Below are 11,163 nucleotides of genomic sequence, written 5' to 3' on the forward strand. Positions count from 1 at the left end.
TAATTATGTAATTTCCGTGTTGTATTTATATATATATATATATTATATATATATAGAGAGAGAGAGAGGCAAGGTTTCATTCAGTCTTGACAGACTATGGATACCCATTGTAAGGGTGCCTGTGCATGAAATTTTTGTGGCAAGAGTTGTGAACTCTCCAACCACACCTCTCCTGTGTTGACTACCAGTGGCAAGTGGAGGTGCAGGATGACTAGAAACAATACCGAGATAAGCGGAAAGCACATACAGCGCCTAGAATTCCCAAATCGTGACCCATCTGGTACTAGCCAGGCTCAACGTTGCTTAACTTCGGTGATCTGACGAGAACCGGTGTGTCAACGTGATTATGCCATATATATATATATATATATATATATATATATATATAATAAGAATTTTGTGTGTGAATTCGTTCCCTGTGGACTCTGAAACAGCTGGGCAAGTTTTTATGAAATGTACTTTATCTGTCAATGTTCTTAGATAGGTTTTGTATTGTAATGTCTTCGATAAGTATCGATAATCAAAAACATCTGATGAATGAAGAGGCGATTTCAACTAAAGTTAACGCCTTATACAGCCTAACATCACAAGTGCATTTGAGAAGTTTTATTATCACACAAACAGAAAGGTCCGATGTATAAAATCAACAGTAAATTCTTTGATGTAACAGGGTGTGTCTGAAATGAATGTTTCTGTTTAAAGCACAATTGAACCATGATACTTGACTTTTGCATTTTAAACTTAAATTGACACAATTATCACTGCATAAGCAGAAAAGCCAGGCATATAAAATCAACAGTAGATTTTTTTATATATTTTTTATCAAAACGAATGTTCCTGTTTAGAGCACAACTGATCCATGGTACTTTACTATTGCATTTTAATCTTTAATTCAAACTATTATATATAAAAATCTATAGTGGTTCTCTACAGTGCAATGTAGGCTACAATGTATTGTGGATTAAGTTACTGCGATGGGTCACCAACTAGAGCAGCCAATCAATCGGTTTGATTGAAAAATAGGTGGTTTCACAGATTTTGATTGCAATAAAAATATTGGTGTGAAATATTCGTTGATCAGCGTCTTTCATGCTATCTTCAGACACTGCTCACCTGGAATAATAGAGACAATGCCTCTATCCACTGCGTCACGGGCTAAGAAGATGAATTGGTCGAAACGTGGTGAATAGCAGTGGATAGAGGCATTGAGTCTGTACAGTTCCAGGTGAGCCTTTTGTCTGAATATAGCAGTTTCAATCCTACTCAAGTAGGTGAGAATATTAGTTGGTCAAAACGTGGTGAGACAACAACTATGGAAGGCAGTAATTACTGGGGATAAGTTACGAGACTCGGCATTCCTATCCCGTCACGGTTAATCATCTGAGGAAGGCATTGCAATAACCCTTATCCCTGAGTGGCTTCCGGGCCTTGATAAGTGGTGATCACTGTGTAAAAAAGAAAAAAAAGGCTAGAGGATAAGTTGATCGAAACGTGGTGAAACAAAAACAACTACTATAAAGATGAGGATAATTGTCTACAAAAACAATGAATGCACAAATTGTAAAGCCTCATCTCAAAGGATTAAAATAAAAAAATCTTTTTTTTTTTAAATTATATCTATCAAGGGAAGTTGGTGAGAAGCGGTGCAAATATCTTGTCTGAAATAGTGGCAGTATTTTTCCAGAATAGATAACATCATGAAGAGTAGAAAGTCTTCTATGAACATTAAACGGAAAGTGTTCCATGAATACTTCATATTATGTTAAGACATATGGTAACAAAACACGGGCACATTCACTCTCTCTTAGATAAAGTCCAAAAAAGAGTTGTCAATCTAATCGATCCCACTTCATCAACTAAGCTCCAGCTCCTGTTCTATCGCCGCAATGTTGCATCACTGTGCTTGTTTTACAAATATTTTAATGGAATGTGTTCTGATGATGAACTCGTTTCACTTGTACCCCCTCGACGTACATATCCCCGACAAACCTGCTTAGCAATAAGATCTCACCCCTTCACTGTTCCAAAAAGCTTTCTATTCTAATAGTTTCTTCCCTTGAACAGCTAGACTTTTGAATTCCCTTCCTGCTGCCTGCTTCCCTGGCTGTACTGATATGGAGAAGTTTAAATGTAATATAAACAAATATCTTGTTAATCTTTCCTAGATGACCCCAAATAGTAGCCCCTCTACATCTAAGTGGCGATATGCTTTGTAAGGGGGGAACAGGAGCAAAAAAATAAATAAAATAATGCAGCAATAGCAAAGCTAAGAGTGGCACAGTGAAAAATGGAATGCATTATGCTTAACATGAGTTTACTAGAGAAAAAAAGAAACACATGGATCAGACAGCAAACGAATAAATAACATTATCTATTATATGAATCTCAGTTGTTTGTGTGTGTGTTTGTATGTCCGTTAAAAACTTTTGTCATCCGCATCGAACAGGCACAAACTGGGTACCGTTTAAAAGAACAATCTTTCGGACACATAATATCGAAAAATTATAAAGAAAAAAAATCGTCAATTTTTTCATGTAGAAGTGTCGTTTTGTTTGAAGGGGGGGGCAGGTTTGCGACGCTGTTTGTTAATCACACGTGTGCAAACAGTCGATTCGTTGTTTCACTTTAAAAAGCTAAATTTGCAGTGTCATTGTGGTCCAATTGATAACGTGTTCGTTTATGAACTTAAGTTATGCAAGTTCACGCCCAGCACACAGCGTTTTTTTTCTGTCTTTCTCTTCGATCTTTTAAAATTCTCAACTTTTTACACGTGTCCACCACACAGCATTTTTTTTTTTCTTTTAATAAGATAAGATGGCACTCAAATCCCGTTTTTTTTAATTTAATTTTTTTTTTTTATTTAACCGTATTTTATGACTGGGCAACATAAAAACTTTGCTTGTCTCGGGAGGTAACCTGCCGACAACAGGTGAACATATAGAGTGACAGAATGGACCCCAACGCAATGGAAAAGATTAAGAGGATAGTAAAAACATGTTGGATCCTACTTTGCCATGCTTAGTTAAGGATATAATAAAGTAGAAAGAAACCAGGGAAGAGTTTCGTCACCAAGTCGCCGATCTTTGCGGCATGATCATATTGATATATTGGTTTCCATCAGATCACCAAAGTTAAGCAACATTGAACCTGGTCATTGCTAAAATGGGTGACCAATTTGAGAATACCACGCACTGTATGTAGGAGGACATCGACACCTCCCTGAAAGAGTTGCAAAAACTTAATGCTGTCATCTCCCCTAACGGGGATATACATGCGATTGGGAACCACTTGTGAATTTCATACTCCCATCAAACTTCCTCCTTTGGAGGGAGCTGGTTAAACCCGAATAGGGTTAGTGCCATTTCACACACATAAGCATAGGTTCATTTTGCTCATGTTGCAAAGATCAACAACTTTTTTGCAGTATGAGCAGAATGAACCTATACTCATGTTTTAATAAAAATTTATTTGATAATCAAATCTATTATTTTAATTTTTATATACTTCTCTCTCTGTATATTTTTCTATACTTTTGTATATTTACTCTATCTCTATTCTTTATTCTCTATTCAGCCTCTATATATCTATAGTATAATTTTTACTTTTTTTTATTTCTAATTTTTTATGTCAGGTTTTTTCTATATATATATAACCTTGCTCTTCTCTTCTTAAGCTTTGAAATACCATGAACTAAAATGTTTTCTTTATAGTTAACATGTTTTTCCTTTGATGATCAAATCAATTTTATTTAACTTTGAATTATCATCAATTGTTTCTTACCTATATATATATAACTACTTCATTTACTCACATAAAATTAATATATGAAAATATAAATTTATGCGTAAACTTTAAGTATTTACTTCAAAAGTGCTCAATACATAGGTAGAGCTAGTTAGTAAGTTATAAAATATATATGGCGATTAAGCTACACTGAATATTCTGCGTTTCATCCACTCTAGGACTCATATATATATATATATATATATATATATATATATATATATATATAAGAGAGAGAGAGTCTTGGAGATTTTTTTAACATTAAAAATTATATTAAATTAAAAATTTTAGTACTTTGTTGGAAAATTATTTAATGAGTAAGTTTGAGGGCTACTCAGACCTAGTTTGCGATCTAGTTTTAGTGATCATATTAAATTTATGATTTTTCTTAATGTTTCATTAGTGAAAAAAAAAAGAGCAAAACCTAAGCACCTTTGATACCAGAAAAGTTTCAATAAGAGGAAGGAAACGTAGCTATGCATATTGAAATACACAATATATAGTCTTGGAAGTTTTGTTTTTTTTTACCTTGAAAACTATATAAAAAAAAAAATTATTTTGTTCATCATTAGAAAATTTTGTCAGTATGTGTGTGTGTGTATATATGTATATATATTTTTCCCCTTTGTACCCATTTGTGAATTCATGGAATTTTGCCTTTTGGATAACATTGAAATATCTTCCAGTAACGAGATTCCTTTGGATTTTTACTTGTGGATACTGAACTTTTACCAACTTTTCTTGGATTTTATCGTTTTTGGATATTCTACTCTTCATTCGACCATCCATTCACGTTGAAATCATTTTCTTTTTTCCCCCATTCTTTTGGCTTTACTATTTTTTATCAGGTAAGCTCTATGGCTTACTTGTAGTTTCATTAAATACTTTGCAAACAAAATTCGATTCTGCATTTTACTAATTCCTACCCTCTGATGAGAAGGAAAGTATTTCTTTTGAAACTCTGCAGATTAAGGAAAATCCACTTAATTTGCGTTTCCTTTTTGAAAATTAAATATGTTTTTAATTCTTCTTAAAGTGTTTTAACATGTTTTGTTAATTATTTGTTCTTATTGTAAGCTCTATTTCCTATTTGGTTTTATTTAGCTTTTACATCTGATTAGAATTACTTAATATTTATAAAGTCTTGAATATTTATAATATACTTTAAGTTTGCTATTTTAGATTGTCTTGGTAAACTTAATTGTAATTCTTATTTGATATATATATATTGTGTTTGTGTGAGTTTCTTCCTCAAAGGTTCATCCTATTTTTTTTGCAAATTTCACACAAAGGTAATTTATATGTCTGGGAGTGTTTTTAGATATATTTTGTACAGAAATTCATCTGATAACTATCGAATATAAAAAAAAATCCAAACTTAAAAATAGCGTTTCTCTCTTATAGATAAAAAAGAATTTTTACAGGGGAATATTTTACATTACACCGACCAAGGGAGATAATAAAATTTCAGCAAATCATTTCTTCTTAAAAAAACACATTTATTATAATCTGGAGATATAGCTTAGTGGTAGAGCATTCGACTACAGATCGAATGATCCCCCTATTTAAGCCTGTGTGTATCTTACCATTTTATTTTAATTTTTTTTTTAATGAGTTCAATTTACAATAAAAGAGGTACTATTTAAAATCGCTGCAAATCATTTCTTAGTTTGCATATTTTATGACTAAACATTAATCAGAAGTGATTTTTCCAGGACATTCATCATCAAGCCCAAATATCAGCTGGCATAATATTGTAAACAAACACAGACAGAATTTGATGAACACCATCATTATTATTTTTTTATTTATTTATTTATTTTTGTTACAAATTAGTTCACTGGGCAAATTATTCCTTGTAATATATAATAATCAATAGAGGATTGATTCTATAATAATGCATATGCAATCTGCATAAATTAAAAAATATCATGTTTAAGCATATTGTACAACCGGGCTGCCAGCTAGTATATATATATATTATATTATACACTATCTGTACTTCCTGGGATTTAAAATTTTTATTTTCACATTTTATAAACTTATACGGAAAAAGAAACAAAATTTTAGTTGTGAGACAACTCATTTTGTATCTTCCAATTAAAACCATGAGTTATTTCCCTTGTTTATTTTGATTTTTTTTTTTTGTCATAATTGAAAGCTGTTTCCATTTTTTTTTTTTTTTTTTTTTTTAGCAGTTATCCTGTTGAGACTGCATATTTTTAAAAATTGTTACAAAGCATGTTATTATAGTACTAAGAACATGGTACAAAAAAAAAAAAAAAAAAAATTGGCTAGTTAAAATCAAAGTTTGATATGGGAGCTTAAATGCTCTTTAGGTCAAAGTTTTAAAATCTTACAAGGTAACCTTGTGTTAAAAAGATGATTCTATATGTATTGTCATTTAAAAAAAATCTAATTGTTCAAACATTTTTTGTATATTTGTAACACCAGTTGCCAATTGCCTCGAAGTGTCCTTGTAGTTTTGATATGCTGATTTTATTTTTTATTATCAAGACTATTTTATTAATAAATTGTTTTAAAAAAAAGTTTTGCGTTTTTATTTTTGATGATTAGCCTTTTGCTTCCATCCACTCCTGGTGTAACGTTGTAGTTACATGTCAACACTGACCCACATGTTGCATAGAGAGATAATCACAAAGGAACAAAAAAAAAAAGAAAAAAGAAATTTGACTTGCTCTTAATTGAAATAAAAGGCATTTATTCATGGTACTTTCCAACAACGCATTGTATCTTGTTTTAAAAGTCTCTTAGTTTGCCATGTAGTTGAGAAAACTCTGCCGTGTCAAACTCATGCTTTATCTTCTCCCACGTTGACATGTCTGCTTGTTCCGTCGCCATGTGGGTTTCAAGTCTCTCACGCTGCCCTGTCAACACCTAGTCCCGCCGTGCTGGTTTTTAAATATGTTTTCTTTCTTTCCGCTGTTATGTCTGCAGTTTGCCTAATGGCACACAGTTGACTAACCATTTATTTGTTCAAAGTTCGAATTGGATCTTATTTTAAAAGTTCTTGTTTTTAAAAGCACTGATTTGTGCTTCCAAATCCTCTGGTCAGCCACGTGTTCCTTGCTGTTGTTGCATAGTGCTTTTCTATCGCTTACCGTCCATGTGCATCCTTTTTTTTTTTTTTTTTTTTTTTTTTATTCTGCTTTTCTTTAGCTTCTCTTCCTTTGGTCTGACAATACGATACAATATACGATGAGAAGGAACACGGGCTTATACACCCAAGGTAACAGTCTCTCAATATGCATCATCTCTGTATTTGTAGCCATACACATTTCAAAAGTGTTTGTTCCCCCCCCCATACACACACACAATATTTTTTAATTTAATGAAGATTGTCCAAGTTTTAAGTAAGAAAATAATAATCTTTCATTAAATTTAAAAAAAAAAAAAATTTTTTTTGAAAAATAAAAACAAACAAAAAAACTACCCCCAAAACCTTTCTCTTCCCGGTTTCGTGTACTCATCAACCGGTTCCAATATGGGGGATCAATTTACTAGAATGTTGTATTAGAAACTGAGCACCTCCTAAAAATCTTTAGATATTGAAGGCTAGCCTGGGTTTCCAGCGTTTCCCGGGTGTTAGAAGGTGTATGTTGAGTGAAGAATAGAAAAAGAAGGTTGTAGTAGGCAGGTAGGCTCGAACTTGTGATGCAAAGGCGGAAAAGAACGTGGAGGTGTTAGTTGAGCAAAAAAAAAAAAAAAATTGGGTGTATTAAGCAGGCTCGAACCTGAAACATGCCAGAGGAAAAAGAGATGAAAAAAAACAAAAAAAAAAACAGTCTTACCGATGTGCCTACCATGGTTGTGACGTCACGGGCGGTCGAAATAATGCTTTTATGTACCGTTGTGGAAGTGAGGGTTGAATGACTTGCAGAAAATGTCAGCGAAAAAAAAACTGACCCTTCCTGTAGAAATCTGCTCAGTAAAGGGTGAAGGAATTAATGTTTTTGGCGTTTTTTTTTTTTTTTTTTTTTTTTTTTTTTTTATATTTGTCGTCCGAAGGGTCAAGCTTCAAAATGATACTGATCCCATGAAAATCCGTCGCCTCTGTCGAAAGATTTTACGAGTTATACATACATTTAAACAGACGGATGAGGTTTATATTATAGATTTTGTATTTTGGTGGTGGTGGTGGTGGGGGAGGGAGATAATCAACAATAATCCGTGAAAAAAAGAAAAGTAAAAAAATATAAAGGTGTGTACATTGTACAGGTCAACTTAAAAATGTCCTCGGATAACGTTTGTACTCTGCATATATATGTATGACAATTCTAGCGGATGAAATCTCAGTATGCAGAATGGTGCCAGTTCAATAAAGAGTTTGATTTCAAATGGCCAAATCGTCTCATTTCTTTATTTCGTGTAACTTTACACTGTGGCCCCATTTACTTGTTTATCTTCCAATGTCGAAGTAACTCTAGAAGGGTACATCGTTTAGGACTGAACCTTGTAAAAAGACGTGGCACAATGGATAAAAGCCTTAAAGAATAATCAGTTCTAAGTGACAGCCTTTTAGAGATTGAAGGTTCAATTCTGAGTACCATACTATGATACAGTTAGATTATTTAAGCCATTCATTGCTAACAAAACAACAGTCAGCTATCCCATATGGATTGCATTTTTTTTTTTTTTTTCACAAAGGAGTCACCAATTATCAAGGCCCAGAGACCACTCAAGGATAAGAGTTAATGAGTGTACAGTAGTCAATGGGAAAATATCAGAGTAATCATTAGTGGTGGACAGTAGTCAATGGGAAAGCAGGAAAACGGAACAGAGTTCCACAGGTGTGCAATTCTAAGAAAGAAACTTTGTTTATGGAATCTACCTTTAGGTTTAGGCACAGATAAAGAGTGGGGGAAATTATTGATAGTGGTTTCTGCTAGACGAGTGTTTTTCGTGAAAATCAGGCCCGGAAGGACCATAGATTGGAGCTTAGATGACCACTTGCCATAAAAATAATGATAAAGCAGAGACAGGCTTGCAACATCTATACTGTGGAAAAGAGGTTGCAGGGAAGAGAAAAGGGCATCGCCCACTAGGCTACAAAGTCTATTTTGAACTATGTCAAGGCAGGATAAGCTACTTCTAGCAGCTCCTGCCCAGATGTGGCAACAGTATTCCATCCTTGGGCACACTTGGCTCTTATACAGGTAGAGAATTACATCAGCAGTGAGATATCTACTGGAATGGTAGACCGATTCTCAGCAACAGATTTGATGTACGTGTTCCATCTCAGATCAGGAGTAAAGGTCAGATCTTTCCAAAACATGGAGCCTCCCCTAGATGATGAGAGCCATTCATTTCAATTGATACCAGACTGGGATCAGAGTGTTGATGACGTAAAGATAGAAGCTTGGTTTTAGATACATTAAAATTAACCAGCCACCTCTTTCTCCATTGTATCTTGGTTTGAAATTCCACACAGATTCCTAAGTTCAACAGAAAGATTCCAAACTCTGACAAAGCCCACTTGAAGAAGGTTGGAAGTTATATTGTTAATGTTACAGTTATAATTACTAGAATTATAGAGATCTTCCTTAAGATTCCAGTTTCTTTTCATGTCATACATAAGACCTTGGTATCTCGTTATCTTTTCCATTTCAGCTCTGTTTAATCCAGCATCATTGTGAGCACTAACTTCTACTAAGGTTGCTCCTTTCTTCTTGTCTCACATGACTATGACTATGGCTTTATTTTCTAGGTATGTAGCTGTACAAATTGCATAGTCATCGTGGACGGTGTACGACTTATTTCCAACTGTTCTTTCTGATATATGTTCACAGGACTTGCTGCTGCGTTCGATATTCAACTCTTTACAGATCGTTCCGTGGAGATATTCACACACTCCATTGTGTTGCATTGTATAATAGCCATCACCCAGCAGAACCTTAATGCTGGATGTCAGGTGGCTCACTTCTGTGCGACAGAACCTTCACTTGCTGCCATTGCTGAGGCCACTCATCTTTTTATAAGTATTTGTCATCAAGCCTTGATCTTGGGCAGCCATTATAATTTTCTCCTGACCATAGTGCAATGATCCTCTTTTTAGCCAGTCTATAGAAAGGTCCCAGTTTGTGTTATTAATATGCTTATTTACGCTTGTCTATATGCTATCGTTTATTTATTTCAATGATTAGGCTCTTCCATGATGGCATGACAAGTCAAGTTCTCCACAACAGCATAGCATCTCAGAATTGAGATTAGCAATGGAAAAGTTATAATCAGGCTGCACACTAGCATCAATACAATTCAACACCTTCACTTGCATGCTGCCTCATGCAGCGAAATACCTGCAGCAATTGCTACTGTCTGGATAGCTCCCTTTTTGACCTGTATCGACTCAATTCCAAGACCAAGAAGAGCTTTCTAGACTTCATCCAAGAAGTTCTCTTTGCTGACAACTGTGCTCTCATGGCGCATGCTAAATTCCATCTGCAATTGATGCTAAATCATTTTTCAGAAATCTCCAAACTGTTTGGCCTAACAATCAGCTCAGTAAAACTGGGGTGCTCTGCCAACCTGCACCAGAAACAAACCACTAACCCCCAATTGATAACACTCAGCTGAAGACTGTGGGACATTTCCAATATCTAGGAAACACCATCTTCTGTAACAGCTCCTTCGACAGAGAAATCTATGCACTGATTAACAAAGCCAGATGAGCTTTAGGAAGACTCTGAAACAATATGTCACTAGGCCGAGTGGTCCTAGACGTTGTATCAAAGTTTACAGTTACCCAAAGGTGCTGAGTTCAATCCTGAACGAAGGCAGTGAAAAAGTAACATTGAAAAACAGAGAATCAGCAACTATGTCCCAAAGCCTAGCTGGAGTCCGAACACGGTACCCCCGTAATAATAATAAAGGGTTGGGTTCGAGACTCCTAACAAACCGTTCACCTGACGAAGGCCGGAGGGCAAAACGGCCGAAACGTTGTGACAATAACAACCAAGATGAGGAAGTCAGTCCGACAATCTCAATCAATGAAAACAACTCATCTCAAAAATACAGACAATTAAATGCTTGGCAATCGAAAAGAGGCAATGACTTTTGAAAATATCGGCGAAAAAAGTGATTTCTCCCTGTAGAAAAGTGCCTAGTTAAAGGTGTAGGAATAAATGTTTTGGGCCAATTTTTTGATATTTGTCATCCGAAGGGTCGAGCTTCAAAACTATATCGATCTTGTGAAAATCCGTCGCTTTGTCGAATGTTTTTGCGAAACATACATCCATACATACATACATTTAAACAGATATTTGCCCTTTATATTATAGACTAGCAGAGGGTACCCAGTGTTGCCCGGGTGTTTAGTTGTGAGTGTGTGGGGGTGGGGAGCTAAAATCAAAATAAATCGAA

The 11,163-nt window shown here is 34.7% G+C and overlaps 1 pseudogene; it reads right to left on the reverse strand.

The window, feature by feature from the left end:
• Positions 1-240: 240 nt before the first annotated feature.
• LOC145243091 (5S ribosomal RNA) lies at positions 241-357 on the reverse strand (annotated as a pseudogene).
• Between the last annotated feature and the right edge of the window lie 10,806 nt (positions 358-11,163).

This window comes from Euprymna scolopes, chromosome 21 (genome assembly GCF_053919585.1).
Source record: "Euprymna scolopes isolate OS-2025 chromosome 21, ASM5391958v1, whole genome shotgun sequence".
In the NCBI taxonomy this organism is placed as follows: domain Eukaryota; kingdom Metazoa; phylum Mollusca; class Cephalopoda; order Sepiida; family Sepiolidae; genus Euprymna; species Euprymna scolopes.